This window comes from Acomys russatus, chromosome 8 (genome assembly GCF_903995435.1).
Source record: "Acomys russatus chromosome 8, mAcoRus1.1, whole genome shotgun sequence".
In the NCBI taxonomy this organism is placed as follows: Eukaryota; Metazoa; Chordata; class Mammalia; order Rodentia; family Muridae; genus Acomys; species Acomys russatus.
In genome coordinates, this window is record NC_067144.1 from 56055956 (window position 1) to 56072550 (window position 16595).

The 16595-nt window shown below is 41.0% G+C and overlaps 1 long non-coding RNA gene across 1 annotated transcript in view; it reads right to left on the reverse strand.

The window, feature by feature from the left end:
• The window catches only part of LOC127192817 (uncharacterized), a 37771-nt gene extending 22083 nt beyond the window's left edge, over positions 1 to 15688 (reverse strand). The window contains exons 1-2 of the long non-coding RNA XR_007831073.1: positions 15480 to 15688; positions 12827 to 12946 (exon numbers count right to left, since the gene is read on the reverse strand). This is a non-coding gene — a long non-coding RNA (uncharacterized LOC127192817). The remainder of the gene's footprint in view (positions 1 to 12826; positions 12947 to 15479) is intronic.
• Between the last annotated feature and the right edge of the window lie 907 nt (positions 15689 to 16595).

The window sequence follows — 16595 nt, forward strand, 5'->3', positions numbered from 1 at the left end:
GGATGGTGACAGAAGTTGTTAAATACCTTTATAACAACACATATTACCTCATTTTAATTTGTCTGCCTTACTGTTTGAATACTTTGAAAAGTCCTGATAGTCAAAGAGCTGCAAACTAAGCTACAATTAAGAACAGAACAGAACATTCCATATAACTTCATTCCAACAAACTTAATTCCAACAAACTTCATTAAGAATCCTCCACCAAGTCTATTTTCATATAAACAAATGCTCCACCACCATTAAAGTCCTGCTGATCTTATTCTACAGTCTTCTTTTTTACTTCACATTCTTCCCTTTTCTTTAAAAAAAAAAAAAAAAAAAAAAAAAATCAGTAGCAACAATTAAATACTAGGGGACTCAGGGAAGTATTGCAGTTAGGCTTAATCAATACTGATACCTTTGTCCTTGACATGCTGACTATGTCATCAGGCTACTGTCATGTGATATCATGTCATTTCTCCACCTGGCTTGTGACCTTGTCCTCTAAATGACCTAAAGCTTCCCTCAAGTAGCAGGAAGCCCCTCCCCGCTGCCTCAGCAAGGTCGAATGGGTCAGCTTGCCCTCATCTATAATCCACCACCATTTGTCAGCAGGGAGGCTGGAGGAGGCAGGCTTGCTACAAGGGGAGAATGCCCAATTAGGCAGCTGTCACACAAAGCATAGGCTGCAAAATTATCCCCTGTCAAAAGAAAGAGCAGCTGCGGGTGCCAATTACAGCAACCTTTCAACCCTTTAGGTACTGGAAACTACACAGAAGTAAATGAAGAACAATTAGCGATAACAAATCGATGAATTAGGACAGTAAATTAGAAATGAGTAGCAGGTGAGCTTGGGTCATACGTGACGTTTAGGGCATACCAGACTCCAGGCAAGGGCAAGCCTCACACCATCACTCTATGCCCTTGCATATTGATTCCCTTCCCATGTGACTTTTGGCAAACCTGAAGTCCTTTAAGATATATATATATATATACTTAAAAATATGCATCTTCATGCGAAGATTCACTTTCTTTTCAGGTACTCAAACAAATGCTTCTTGATTGGAAGAAAATCCCTCAGAATAACAACAGGTCTAGTAAATTCTAGATAGTTCTTACACAGTCTACCATGTTATCCACTCAAACTTAAAAATTTTAAGTGTGGCCTACAAAATCCAAAATACCTGTTAGAATAGTCACACTGGAAATATTCTACATCTTCATAAACTAGTTGGCAAGATTCCATGTCTGTCCTATTTGTAGATAAACATCAATGTAAGGAAGCAATGGGGTCTGAATTCTAAGGAAACTTGTTCTGAATCTATAAAATTGAAAAAACAATTTTTTAGTGGTTTTATATCTAACACCTATAAAAATAACAACCATAAATTCACTCTCTTTCATTATTGGGCCCGAATACTACACCACTGTCAAGAGTGAAGTCTAAGCAGAAGAAGCAAACTGGCCTGGGACCCTATCCTACTGAGGTACTGGTTACTTAGCACTAGCCTAGCGCATAAGGAGAGCCATGCAGAGCGACAACCACCAGAGGAAAGGGAACCCAACATGGCTGCCGAGTATTCAGGGACATGGCATCAGTAGCTGTAACATGTCCTCTGTGCTCAGAAACAAATCTGTAACATCCATCTAAAGTCCATATCAATTATTGGAAACTTAAAAGACCTGAATGATATTGGTTGGTGATTTTAAAAGGAACAGAGGCTAACGTGCTCAGGGAGCCATTTACCTCAGAAGTGGGTAATGCTAGGGAGAGAAAGGAAGTTGTTCAAGCCTTCACTCCCCTCCCTCTAGTACAGCACAAGTAAATCACAGCTGCTATAGGGACAACTGCATCTGCAATCCATAGCTCTTCCTCAAGCCATTTGATAAAATTTCCAGGACACATGTTAAGGAGAGAAAAACTCCATTAAAAGTTTACCTCAGGATAGCATTTATCCAAACTAGACATTTATACAAATTTTCTTACTTTCGAACGCGATCCTGTAATGTTAGACATGAAGAAAGAAACAGCAAGTTGACAGGGAGGAAGGAGTTAATGCCTTTAGAATTCAGTTTCCATCATACATGGGCGACTATCTCTTTAAATAATTTAAATCCTCTCCATCAACTACAAAGCTGTTTTGAAGCCATTTAGCTTTGTTCTTTACATGTGTTCTAATTAAGAAATGACCTTGTCATCACACACACCAGAAATCCCGGATTATTTCCTACAGCAAAAAAAATTCACAACCCCCGCCCCACCCTCCCCCACACAAGAAAGAGTGAAGGGGGGGGGGGCAGGGGTTGAAAAATACTTCTTCCCCAGTTCCTCACTAAGGAAGTTCTTGCTTGGCTGAATGCTGAGGCAGTTCCACCGCATAATTTTTTTTGTTGTTGTTGCTGTTGAATGTCACAGGGCGGGTTAGTGTGACCTTGAGCTGCACCAGCCGCTCAGCAAGGGTCGAGATGCCTGCAGGCGCCCTTGTACTGGATTTGCAAGACAAAAACCTTCAAACTGGCTGAAGGACATCTTAAATCTCTTCAAAGGTTTCCCGAACTAATCTGGGCTGCTCTTAGCAGGATCAGTGCCAGTGTGAGAAGCAAAATTAAAAACAAGGTCTTTGACAGGATGTTGTCTCCTCTCTTAACTCTTCCAGAGCAGGACAGAACAAATGACAGGCATTCTGGAAAAAGATGGCATACCTAGAAGCACTCTTTCATAACAAATTGTGTAAGCAAGAAATGACAAAAGGCACGAGGCCACTATTAGCCCTCAAAGTAAACACTCCTTCCATTTTGCTTATAATGAATTCTAGCTGGGTATTTTTTTTTTCCCTAGACTATAATTTAGTGTCATGGAGAAACCTTTAAAACTATAGTTATCTTTTAGATTTGTAGCACAATGACAAGATGAGATTATGGAAAACATTCCCTAGACATTAATCTTGGAGTTTCTGTTTTTGAAAATTAAGCTTTGGGCTGGTTAAACGGCACACTTCATGCAACTGCATATACCTTGCCAAAATGACAAATAGTATCATGTGATGGAGACAGATACACTGGGAAGGACCACCAGCATATGGAAACTGGACATGAGAAAAACGTGCTAAGGCAAGCCTAGTGTTTGTTGTACGAGGTAAAAGACGTCACTCTTGTCACTGTTCTTAGCATCTCTGTACAGGCCAAAAGAAAGTGGCAGCTGAGACTTGCTATGTGTGTCTCCCCCAAATTTATGTGTTAGAAACTACATCCCAAAGCATGTGCAGCCTTCCATTCTAGAAGGAATTAGCATTAAATGATGTCATGAAGGTGTGGCCCCTCTAAAGGGAGAAATAAACAGCTCTCACCATAGGATGCCCTCTGCCAGTTTATGATGTACAATGAAGCCTTCACCAGATGCCAAGCAAATGTCATCACAATGCCCTCTGCTTAGTACCTAGAACTCCTAGGAACACCTTCATTCCTCTTACAACACTCAGCCTCAAGTATTTCATTAGAGCAACCACAAACTTTAAAAAAAAAGGGGGAGAGTAGCTGGCGCTTGGTCTTTCCCGGGAAATGCCTTCAGATTTTAATTTAGTAGCTACAGTAGGCAAATTTTAAAATCATTATTCTAAAACAAAAAGGTAAACAAACAAACAAACAAAAACAGAGCTGGGAACAGTGGCACACCATTGGATTTCTGTGCTGGTACAGACCTGACTACGGTCCAGGATTTTGCTACTGTCACTATCATGAGGCCTTACCAGTCTTAGCATTTTGTAAACACTGTTCTCCATCACCTTCTTATTGGTCAAATAAAGAGTTGACCAGCCAATAGCTGGGCAGGAGAGGAAAAGGGGGGACTTTCTGGGCCCAGAGAGAGGGTATCAGGCAGGGACCAGGTAGAGGAGTCCATCTGTACAGGGATGAAAAAGTAGGTGGCAGGGGGAGACTAAGATGGTAAGTAGCAGTCCATGTGGCGGGAAGTAGGCCAGGCCGATACTGTCTGGTTAGAACAGACAAAGGTCTGATCAGCTATAATGCCTGCATCTTTTAATAAATATAAAGCTCTCCATGCCATTATTCAGAGTAAGGGAGGGAAAAGAAAATCCCTATGGATACAGTGCACACCTTTAATCAATCTCAGAACTCAGGAGGCAGAAGCTGGCAGATCTCTATGAGTTTGAGACCAGTCCAGGCTACAGAGTGAGTTCCAGGATATCTAGGGCTATACAGAGAAACTCTGTCTGGGAATAACCAACCAACCAACCAAACCCTCCAAAACAACAACAACAACAAACTAAACACACAACAGCCTCAGCACTCAGATTACAGCCGAGTAGAATAAACTAGATACACTTGTTCCTACAGGGAGAAGGCTCAACGGCAAAGGAGCTTGCTGTACAAGCTAGACTACTTGAGTTTGAACCCCAGAACCCACATAGAGATAGAGAGAGAGACCTGACGCCGAGGTCATTCCCTAACCTGCACAAGTGTACTATGGCATGCACCCCCTCCGTCCCCACAATTAACAAAAGGACGAGCAGTGGACACTTTAAGTGGAAAGCTTAGAATTTTGAAGGCCCAAGAGGTTGTAAATTATTCCCTTTTAGCCGGGCGTGGTGGCGCACGCCTTTAATCCCAGCACTTGGGAGGCAGAGACAGGCGGATCACTATGAGTTTGAGGCCAGCCTGGTCTACAAAGTGAGTCCAGGATGGCCAAGGCTACACAGAGAAACCCTGTCTCGAAAAACCAAAAAAAAAAAAAAAAAAAAAAAAAAAAAAAAGACAATAAATAAACGCGTTCAAGGTTCTGCTGAACATCAGCCACATTTTCACTCACTTGAACTCAGGTATGTGGTTGCAAAAAAAAAAAAAAAAGACAGGGCAAGGGTTGCAATACCTCGTGAGTATGTAACAGCAGTGTGCATTGCACATGCAAATCTTTCCTGTGTTCTCTGTGCAAAAGGTCAGGGAGCATATGCTGCTGAGTGCGATGACGGAAGCATGCGTGTAATAAGCGCCCTGTGTAATAAGCGCCAGTGAGTGGGGAGAGCCCAGGTTTTAGTTCTCTCTGTGTATGTAGAATGCTGACTAAAGACAGGAATAAGGTGGGAGTGATGGCGCAGGGCTTTAATCCCAGCACTCTGGAGGCAAGGCAGATGGATGACTGTAAGTTTGAGGCCAGCGTGGTGTACAAAGTGAGTCCAGGACAACCAAGGCTATACAGAGATACCGGGTCTCAAAACACAGAAAACAAAAACAAACAAACAAAAGACAGGAAGAAAAGTCCTATCTCACCTGAAGAGCATGGCAACTATTCTAGGCCCAAGAAATGGACTTGCGGGCAGAGCAGAGCTGATGTGACACTATCTATTGTGACTGGAGATTAAGCTCACAATGTGACGAAGACCAAGGACTTCTCTGAGTCAAGGCCATACCAAGGAGCTTAGGCCTTCATCTGGTGGGAATGGATGGTTTACAGGAAATGATATGGTTAAAGGAATGTTTTTCAAACAAAACAAAGAAAGGAGAGAAACTGTGGGGTTGCTAATGGCTTACAGAAAAGATGTGGCAGACCATGTAGTACAAAGAAGAAATCAGAGTCAAACTAAGGTATGAGCAGCCATGTTAAATGCATCTCAGAAAACAATGCAATCAGGACTGAACATTTAGGAAGCAATCTGTGTAACACAGAGACTGCTACAAAATAGATGATATTTAACAGCAAAAGATGAAAATAAATAATTACCAGATCTCTAACATAGGTATATAATATATCGTGTTGATATGCTCTGTATGAAACTTCAAGAAAAACAAATGTTCCAGTAGAAGTCAGTATTTAAAAATCTTAAACTCTAAACCCATACATAACTCAAATATAATCTTCATCGTTAGGCAAAAGCTTTGCTGTGCCATTTTCAAACAATGTGAAGACATATTTCTGCTTTTCTTTCCTTTTTGTTTTGTTTATCTGAGAAGAGATCTGACATCTTACACAGTCTCCACTGGCCTTGAACTCATGATTCTAGTGCCTTAGCCTCTGGAACTGGGATTACAGGAATGCGCCACTGGATCCAGTTCAAAGGCATAGTTCTTTTGGCTATGAGTGATCAAGTAGAGTAGAGGTCTGGCTTAAATTCTTGTATGATTGCTGGAGCTAAGAGTTTTATACAACACTAATAAAGAAAAGTAAGCACTTGGCAAATGTTTACTGAGGGCCTACTATGCTTAGAACAACAACAAAAAGAAAAAAAAACAAAAAAAAAATACAAAACAAAAAAACCAGATTAGAAGACTCCTGCTGCTGTGTGGGCTTCGTGCCCTGCTTCCAGATTATCACTGGTAATCATAGTAAGTCCCTGGATTCTAGCTCACGTCATGACATCACCACACAATAAGACACTATGAGCTGTTAGTAAATCAAGTCTGATGAGCAGCCATTTTGGGATTACCATCCAGCCGCAAGGTACATGCTGCATTCCCAGAACTCTGAGGAAGACCCAGTACTCAGGGAATTGGAGAGCCGTTAAATACTCTAGAGACTGGCTGTCCTGCTAAGACCTCAGAAGGAATTTAACAGAGTGTCAGCCAAGTTGGGGGGGGGGTGTATGGGGGGGGGAGCAGGAGTCACTAGGGCCAAAGAAGTATCTGCCAGAGTACAAAAGGGAAGCCAGCATCAGGGGTCAGGCTGAGGCAAGAGGAAGGGAAGGGCACACAGAGGAGAGGAGAGTGAAAGACGTGAAGGGAACCTACCACTGTCCCAAAGAAAGACACTGCTTTTATCTTAAGACTTCAATAATGACAAAACTTCCACAATCTCTCAAGTGAGAATTTCCATAGGAGATAAAAAAAAGGGACAGTTTTTGAAAGCCAGGGTTACTGATAGTGCATGACTAGGAATGACCTTATGAGTATCCACAAATAAAATGACTTCTCCTTGAGTAAGCATCTCTGTCGTATGACTGCCAAGCTGACACTGGTAATAGCTTCCAGCACATTCTATGTCTAGACATTAATAGAAGAGTGGGTAACATGATGAACTCTGGAGACATTAGAAGAAAACTTACAAATCTACAAGCACAAAAGTTAGGTTACAGTATGAGGAATGTGTAGAATATTTTGCTGGCAACTTGGAAAGTGGATTTCATTAACAGCAGTCTCAGAATATGGGCCAGTGATGCTCAAGGGTCCCTATGCAGGATGCACAAGAGATCAAGATGACTTTCATGATACTAAAATGTATGTGCTTTTGAGTGACTTTCTAGCCTGTGTACATGGTACCATTCAGAAGCCTAATGAAATTGTTTTAATGACTAATGAGATGCATCTTTGAGCATTTTTGCATTTCAAAGTGTTCTCAGTTCAAATTTCTTATATGGGAAATAACAGGTGTTACAGCTGACCTAGATGAAAACTCACTTGGGTCCTCAACTGAATAAGAATCTATGGTGGTCCTAAGTAGTTTGAGACCCACTGATGATAGACTGGAGCAAAAGCCAAGAAGCAGCATCTTGACTGACTTCAAACAAATTATTTGTTTTCCAACTTCCAGGCTGTCCACTATAACTGTGCCAAATGAAGAATGTTTTCATGTGGGGGTGTGGCTCAGTGGTAGCCTGCTTGCCTACAACGCACAAATCCTTAGATAGGGCCAATCTCTCATACTACAGAAGACAAACGGAAGTAAGAAAGAAGAAAGGGGAGAAAGATATCCTATGTCAAAATGTCCCCAAGACGCAGATGAAGAAGGAAAAAGATGTTTGTTTTAAAAGAGTAGAAGATGAGAGGATTTTTCATTCAGCGTCACTCTGAATTTCCCATACCATTATAAGATCCACAAATGCTGATAAAGACGCTGCTGTGTGGTGAGAACAGACTACAAGGAGAATCAATGACAAACATGCCTGTACTGACTTTTCAAGCTTTTCAATCAACAACAGACTGAGATCATAGTGAAACAAAAACATGAAGAAAATAAAGAAAGCACTAAGGAAGAAAGAGCAGGGAGCTGCTTCTAAAGGCAACAGTCTACAGAGGTGGCACATGGACTGGCTAAAGGGACAATCAAGTGCTTTGCCAACAACTGAAACATTTTAGGGAGTGGGTGTACCATGCAATCAAGAAAGGAAGAGATGGGTGCACATAACAGTACATTCTAGAAACATTGTTACCTCCTCAAAGAACAGAACTTTCTCAGGGTGTGGGGCTAAGATGGCATCCTTGAGTCTGGTGAAAGATTGGGGCACAGGATCTGTATGCCTTTTGTTTTATTTCCACCCTGACACGACCACAGTGTGTGGGTGCTCTCACCGCACTGAAATGGACTGCAGGCAGAAGGGAAACCAGGCCTTCCGTCTGCACACACTTAAAAGCGCCAGCTTGGAGGACTTCTAGGTATGGCAAGGCGGGGTGGAGTGGTCAGCAATGCAGGAAACAAGACTTTCCACCACATGTTACGCCATCCCATGAACCAGCTTTCTGTGTGGAAGTGCATAGGGATCAACAAGGTTTGAAAATGCGAGTGATGCCTGATTCCAGACGGGGAAACTGTGCTACAGAAACAAAAAGGCTCTACAATTAGAAACATGCCAAGCTGGATGGCTGAGAGGGCAGATAGTCAAGAAGCTCCGGGTAGGTGCCCCAAGGAGAAAGCCCAGAGTCGGGGCCAGAAAGTGGGCTTACAGCTGGTTCTGCAGAGCTTCTCATTGTTTTGTTGGCGTCATTTGAACCTATCAAAGAACAGCCAAACGTCCAAGCACATCCGGAAGTTTAGTACAGTAGGGATTTCCCTCCCAAATGAGGTAAGTCAAACTAATTATTGAGAAGAGTCAAGGAAAGGCCATTCTTTACAGATATGAAATTTAGAAGAGATGTTAATTATGCTGACTTTATCACTGTAATGATAGGTCAGGATTAATTAAGAAAGGATTATAGGCTGGGCATGGTGGCACACGCCTTTAATCCCAGCACTCAGGAGGCAGAGGCTGGTGGATCCATGTGAGTTCGAGGCCAGCCTGGTCTACAAAGTGAGTCCAGGACAGCCAAGGCTACACAGAGAGACCCTGTCTCGAAAAACCAAAAAAAACAAAACAAAACAAAGGAAAGGCTTGTTATTTCCCTATGATCGTTAAGCTGTCAGAAGCCCTCAAGTGTTCAATGACTAGGAAAACAACTCAAGTCAACTGGAGTTTGGGAAAAATCTGGTGGCTAAGACATTGGGGCAAGGACCTTTGTAAAAGGTAAATAAGAGGGCTGGCTGTGAGGAAGCAATGTTGGAAATTAACAACACTTCATTTGAGCCAACGATCTAGATCTTCTTACCAGGGTTGTCCATAGCCAGCGAAGCTCCAATGGGGCAGCCAAGCTGGCTAGTGGCAGCCAACCTGACTTACGGCAATTTATTTCAATTAAGTTGACTGATCACGGCTTTGCCTGGACCACATTCCTACGGCTGCTGTGTAGAAGTTTAAATGCTTTCACAAAGTGTGATATACTGTGCAAAAAGCACTACCACAGCTCTATTCGGCCAAGGGCTCTCTTTCTGTTTTGCCCAGCACAGTTAGCACAGTGCAAGATGCCTCACGATAAAGACAACCCCACAAAAGGTTTATTATGCCTTATTTCTATATCCTATATCCCCCCCCACCCCACCCCCACCCCAAGACAGGGTTTCTCTGTGTAGCCTTGGCTGTCCTGGAACTCACTCTGTAGACCAGGCTGGCCTTGAACTCACAGTGATCCACCTGCCTCTGCCTCCCGAGTACTGGGATTAAAGGCGTGCACCACCACGCCTGGCTCTTATATCCTGTTTTATCCTTAGTTATTATTGCTAATCTCTAATTACAGCAAGCTTTCAATTCAACTCAACCACAGGTATCTGCATACAATATGATATACCGTACCTAGGGAATTCTGTACTACGCATGATGTCAGGCACGCACTGGATGCGTGTGGGTCTTTGAAGGAGTACTATTCTTTCAGGAGTGGTTTTTTTTTTTTTTAATCTTTCTATTTATTTAATGTATTAGTGAGCACACACATGCCACAGCTGTGCCTTAGAGAGGGAGCACTCTCCTTATCTTTGTACCATGTGAGTCCTGGAGACTGAACTCAGGTGTGGAAGACCACATCTTTATGTACTAAGTATCCTTAGCCCCAGAGGTGTTTGAGGAGAACATTTCCACTGACCTTAGCAATATGGCATCCCAATCTATCAGAACCAACTCAATCTCTGGCCATTTTTTATGTCTTTTATACAAACCTCTTTTTCTGACATAAAAGCTGACTATGCAAAACACTTGCTGAAGGTCATGCACAATTTAATCAAACTAGAAAAAAAGTACATTATATACAAACTTTCCTAGTAAACAGGCATATCACAGAAAGCATTTCCTCCTATGGAAAAAGTATTATGTTCAGATACTCAGTAAATTATCTATTCTACCCAAGATATTCACTTTTTGTTTAATCAATTTTTTGATAAAAACAAACTAATGAATATTGGACAAAGAAAGGAGCAGAGCTCCACTGTGTATAGTGGATAAAATTTGCTTATTAAGGGCAAATTTCTTTCGTTAGTCACTACATAGTAGGACTCTATTTCTTGAAAGAACTGAGATAACAAATACTGAAAAACTGCCTAAGACATTAAAAACTTCATAGGCATTCCATGTTTTATATGTTTTCAATATTTAATAATTTAGCTGTTTCTTTGACCTGATTCTTCAGTCACAAAGACATCTTAAAAGTATAAGAGTGTTTTGTGTGTGTGTCTGTGTGTGTGTGTTTTAGTGTGGTTATATGGTAAACTATGATAAAGTTTATGATAAAGAAAATATACAAGTAACTTCAACTTGTCAAACACTGGTCTACCACATCTTGCTTAGAATGACACAGTCCACTGTCTGATGGGAAGCCTGCCACAGACGCTAGAAATCATGACCCTGCCATATCCAAGCTTACCTGACCACGCTCAGCAAGTGAGTGTGTGTGTGTGTGTGTGTGTGTGTGTGTGTGTGTGTGTGTGTGTGTGTATAATTTGAATGGGGTTCCACCTATTTCAGGCTGGCTTGAGACTTACTATGTAAGGAAGGGTGATTTTATACTCATTCTTCTGCCTCTACGTTCTGTGAGCTGCTGTTACTGGCCTGTGCCACCAGGCCTGGCTTTATCTGATGTTAGGATTGAATACCGGGACTTTGTGCACGCATATAAAAGTCAGACATATTCACCTTAAAAATCTTAACTCATGTTAAGTGTATGCCAAAAAAATAAAAAATAAAAAATAAAAATAAAAAAATCACTATCAATGATTTATTTTACATTTTCAAAGTTGTCCACTGTTCTAAATAATCTTATTTTACTCAGAAGAGAAATCCACATGGATAGTTTCCCCTCCCCCGTTTCTTTTCTTGAGATAGGCTGTCTCTCATCACTGCCAGGTGGCCCAGTCTGGCCCGGGACCCAGCACTGTCCTGTGTTAGCCTCTAGTGCTGGGATTACAGGGCTACCATAGCCGCTAAATGTGCTGATTTTTTAAGAAGTTCCAACTGGCTATATTTTTATTTGCTCCCCATCAGTGTCACCTGCCTAAGAGACTGTGACTTCTGGTGACACAGTAAGACAAGTCTGTTGGCAAACACCAAGAGGCTCATTACACCTGGGAGAGGTCCACCTTCTGGGACTTAGTTTAACAAACTCAAAAGGTAAGAAAGGAGTTCAAGGGTTCACCATCTAAAAAAGGTATATTTCAGCATGAGAACTCAGAATGCACACGATTTAACAGCTTGTTGGTAAACAGAGGCGTAGTCGGCATAACTTCTAACTTACAGGAAGAGAATGTGTGAAAATATAAACAATAATAAGCGACCCAATGCGGCTAATTTTAGGCTGTTTTCAAAACAACGTTTTAAGGATTTTTTTTTTTCTTCGTGAGATGACAAGAAAATATAAACATTAAGGAAAACTTTGAGCTAACCAAACAGCTAGGTTTCTGGAATAGAAATCGGCTCAAGATTACCCTGCCTTTTCCAAGTATCACTTCAGTTAAAACAGGGTGAACGTAGGGTACAGTCCCCACTTCTGACCAGACTTCCTGTTCTCTAGCCGAAGGCAAACTCTTCCCCAAGAACTTGCAAGGATAATAATGGATCACGTTGTTTTTCCCAGGCTGCTACAGCCTGTGCAATAAACCGTGTAACGTCCAAGGCTGCACTTATACTAGAATAACGGTCATGCCAATTCAACGAGAATTTACATCATGCGCTCACCTCTTCTGTTAACTCAAAACAAATATTTTATCATTTCTCAAAAATGCCTTGTAGGAGGTAACCATTTTAGACAACTCCAAAAGGAATGACTGACCTAAACTATGACATACAAACAAGAGCTAAATACCTCTATCATCTTCTCCAAGCGATAAGTAACTTTTTAGATGAAACAGGATCAGTATTTCAGATAATCAGCTTTACATTTTCTATGGTTCTGGGTAAAAAACAAATTAAATAGCATTGACACAAACGCTACTCTCATTTTCTTTTCATTTTTTCTTTTTTTTTTCAGCCCATCTCTACAGAAGTCCCCCACTGGTTTCTAATAACAGGAATTTTGACTTTGGTTTTTCCTGTGGCACTTAACGCTTGTACATTTGCTGACATATATTTATAGATTCCTCACTGTAATTTCTTAGATTAGATCTCATGTGCTTTCTTAAGCACACTGCCTAAAGAAAGAATTTGTACGGATAAAACACGGAATACATATCTGGTAACTGTAAGCTAATTTACAGCCAAGAGAGAACTGTCCGGAACAGATTAAAGCCACACGATGAAGCCAGAGGATGGAAGGAAAGGCTTCTCACCGCCTGACTCCAGCCCGAGCCTCTGCTGTGTGGGAAAGGAAGCCGAGGAGGGTGTTGAAAAGTAGCTCTGATGTCATCGGAGTCTTCAGATTCTCTGATCCTCCTCAGTCAACTGCGCACCTTAAGAACAAAAACGGACAGTTTGGCAACTATTCCAAACTGGCTTTAGGTACATTATTTTGTGACATTCAATACATTTATCTCAGAATCTTTCCTTGTTCAAATTCTATGTAGAAGGACGAATATGACAGGTAAATATAAAGTGTTTGCATATTAAAGGAATGTAAAAGTCCCTTACATGAAGAGAGTACATTTATCTAATTATTAGAAGAAGATGCTATCGCAAAATAAACCATGCCAAGAGTGTGTTGTTGCAATGAAGTGCCTGTTAACGTATGTTAAATGCAAATTTCCGAATGTTCTGAAAAATTTATCCATTCTGATTCGCCCCGTAAGTCTATGTACCCCTTAAGACATCTCCAACAAAGAAAATGAGAAAGAAAAACAACTGTTATTTCTCTCATAGTAAATTTCTTCAGTTTCAAAATACCAACTATTTAACCTTCCCAACGCAATACACATCAACTGCCTTAGATCCATACAGACAATAGAGATGTCAGGACCATGTTGGCTGTTAACAGCCACAAACTGGGTGGAAAAAAGAAAAGTACACTGGGCCTCCCCATCCAGGGGACATGGTCAAATATGGGACACCAGAGTTCATGTAAAAGTCAGTCCCAGGGGAGGGGGTCCCCCTCACTCACAGTCATAGGGGAGGGGAGTGGGGGGAAAGTGGGAGGGAGGGAGGGTGAGAGGATACAAGGAATGGGATAACAATTGAGATGTAATATGAATAAATTAATAACATATTATTAAAAGAAAGAAAGAAAAGTACACTGTCTAGTTGAGGTAAAGAGACTGTGGCATTCCATGCACCTGTAACACTCAGCACTACTATATATATTATTGATACAACAATAACGAACATAGGACTTATCCTAGCACAAGAAACTATATAAAAACAGACATGTGGAGTGTAATTCCATTGACATACATGCCTAGACAACGTAAATTAACCTACTATGGACCAAAAAAAAAAAAAAAAAAAAAAAAAAAGATCTATGGGGTTCCTGGGAAAGGAGGGTACACAGAGTGGGAATTCAAACATGTGCATGTTAAAATGTGCTGGTAGTTTCATTATGACTTGAATGCCACAAAACATTTCGTGCCCCTTTATTGTGGCAATTCCAAGCCTAAGATCTGTACTATTTTAGAATAAATAAAGAATACGGAAGAGATATAAAAGTATTTGGCAAAAAGAATGTTTATAATATACATTATTTTAACAACAAAAATTAGAAATAGCTACTCTATGTTGAAAAATTTTAAAAAGGCTGAAAGTAATTAAATCATAATCTCTCACACCTTACGATATAGTATATAAGATACAGTATCATGTGTGAAATTATATAAGGAAATTGACTTATATTGAATGATAATAAAACAACCCTATGTTTGGCATAAATCCTTTTGCATTAAAAACACACAAAATAAAGGCATCTTTTCTGCATTCAGACAAAATTATTATTTTCTTTCTGTTGATATTTTGTAGTTTTCTTCAACGAAAATATATTCCTAACAAACCAAAGATGAAAATAATTACCAGGAAAAACTGTACCCGCCTATTAAAAATATAAAAGAAAGGCATCTGAGAGGTAGCCTAAGTCACAGGGGTGGCTCTGCTGCCATCCTGCCTCCACCAGTGACCTACTAACTAGGGAGTGATGAGAAAACTGGGAAAATGGAAGCATTCATTAACCTGCACGCCTTCCCAGTTACAAACACTTTATTAGGCTTCAGTATATTTAATCTTTATAGTGAGGTTACATGGGAACAGCTGATATGGAGAGTCAGACCTTGCCAATAAACTCTGACAGGAGTTCTCAGAGGAGTAAGCGGGGGGTGGGGGGGGGGGAACCACTTTTCCTGGCTATGTATAGAAGGAAGCTATTCATGTGTAAACTTAAGAACACCACGTTTGCAATTATATTTGCCACAATACAACAGAGGCCTTGGGGATTTTCTACATCACAATTCCTAGTCTTGGAAACTAGTCTCAATATGGGTCTACCTTGGCTTGGCTGACGAGAAATATGTAACCACTGACATCCTGCCAAATGTAAAATTTCAGTGTTGTTACGTTACTTCTCTTTGTGAGACGCACCATTACTCGGTCTTCAAATATGGCAAAAGACCATGATCTGACTGTGTTTAAGACTGTAGCAAAGATGGGACTTAAATCTACAACTCAAGCTGTATCTTCCTTAATGTAGTCTCCAAACAGGAATGCTCTATGAGGGACACACAATAGACATGTGCAGTGTGCCGAACGGCTGGTCCATCCAGATCTGAGAACGATGGTGAAACACAGGAAGCCTTCGCGGCACAGGCCTTGCTCACATTCCCAGCACCAGGCAGTTATCACAGTGTGGCACACCATGAAACCTGGATGCACGTGATTGTTAAAAGCCCTATAAGACAACTACTATCTTCGGCATTTGATGGATGAGAAAACGGAGTTTTAAGTTACCTCAAGTTACAAAGCTAAAGGAAGCTGAGGAAGAAAACCCTGGCTGGGTGTGGCTGCACACACCTTGTTATCTCGGCACTTGCGAGGTAGACAGCCTTGTCCATGTAGTGAGATCTGTCTCAAAAAGAAACCAAATCCTGGTAACATTTTACTTGAAAAAGTTCTAAGTCTTGGGAATTATCTGGAACCCTGACTAGTAACACTTCTGTAGCAATAGACATCTACAGCCTTCTCAAATCACATAAATACTTGGGGGTGGAGGCACTGAAGCAGATGAAGTCTGTATATTCCATGGGAGGAAGGGAAAAAAATCACATCTACATGTGTGTGGATGCTTACTACATTCTAGAACTATTCATTTCGATGGCTACACTCCACCAGGGTTGTTGCATGTCTTTTGAGCTATATATGAACACAAATATAGATATTTAAACACAATAACAAAGGTCAATGCAGAGTAACAACTTTCACAGAATATTTACGAAGTTCTTTTGTGAATAAATGTGTATGGTAATTTCATACACAAGCCAATGTCTAAATGTTTGAGATGTGTTTTGAATGACAATAAGAAAAACATTATTGAGAGGAAAAACCTACATTTCCGACCAGCTGTGATGTTAGCGGGAACATCTGTGCAATCCGTCCATACTCAGCTTTCAGTTTGCTCACTTGCTTTACTTATTCCTGTGCTGGACATGTCACCTGCTCTTCCTGCGGCTCTTGGCATCTAGAGGGTTCGCCTTCTACTCGGCTACTAAAATATACTGCATTATTTGTTTAAAATGTTTGAGTTTGGGTGTTTCTGTTTTTTGTTTATTTGCTTTCGAGACAGGGTTGTTCTCATAGCTTTGGCTTTCCTGGACTTGCTTTGTAAGCCAGGATGACCTTGAACTCACAGAGCTCAGCCTGCCTCTGCCTTCCAGAGCGTTGAGATTAAAGGCGTGCGCCACCACGCCTGGCTATTTGTTTCAAAATTAACACAACCATTCCTTGCTGGTCAAAACAGTTTCCTCACACTAATGGTTAAAAGATTGCAGGCTTTGCTCCCTAAATTGGGGAAATACCATCCACTCAAAGCAAAACACAAACATTAAATATGAACACAGACAACTTTGGGAAAGATAAAGCTAACCTTTATCTGGGTGCTACAGAGATGATTCAGAGGGCAAGAACACTGCC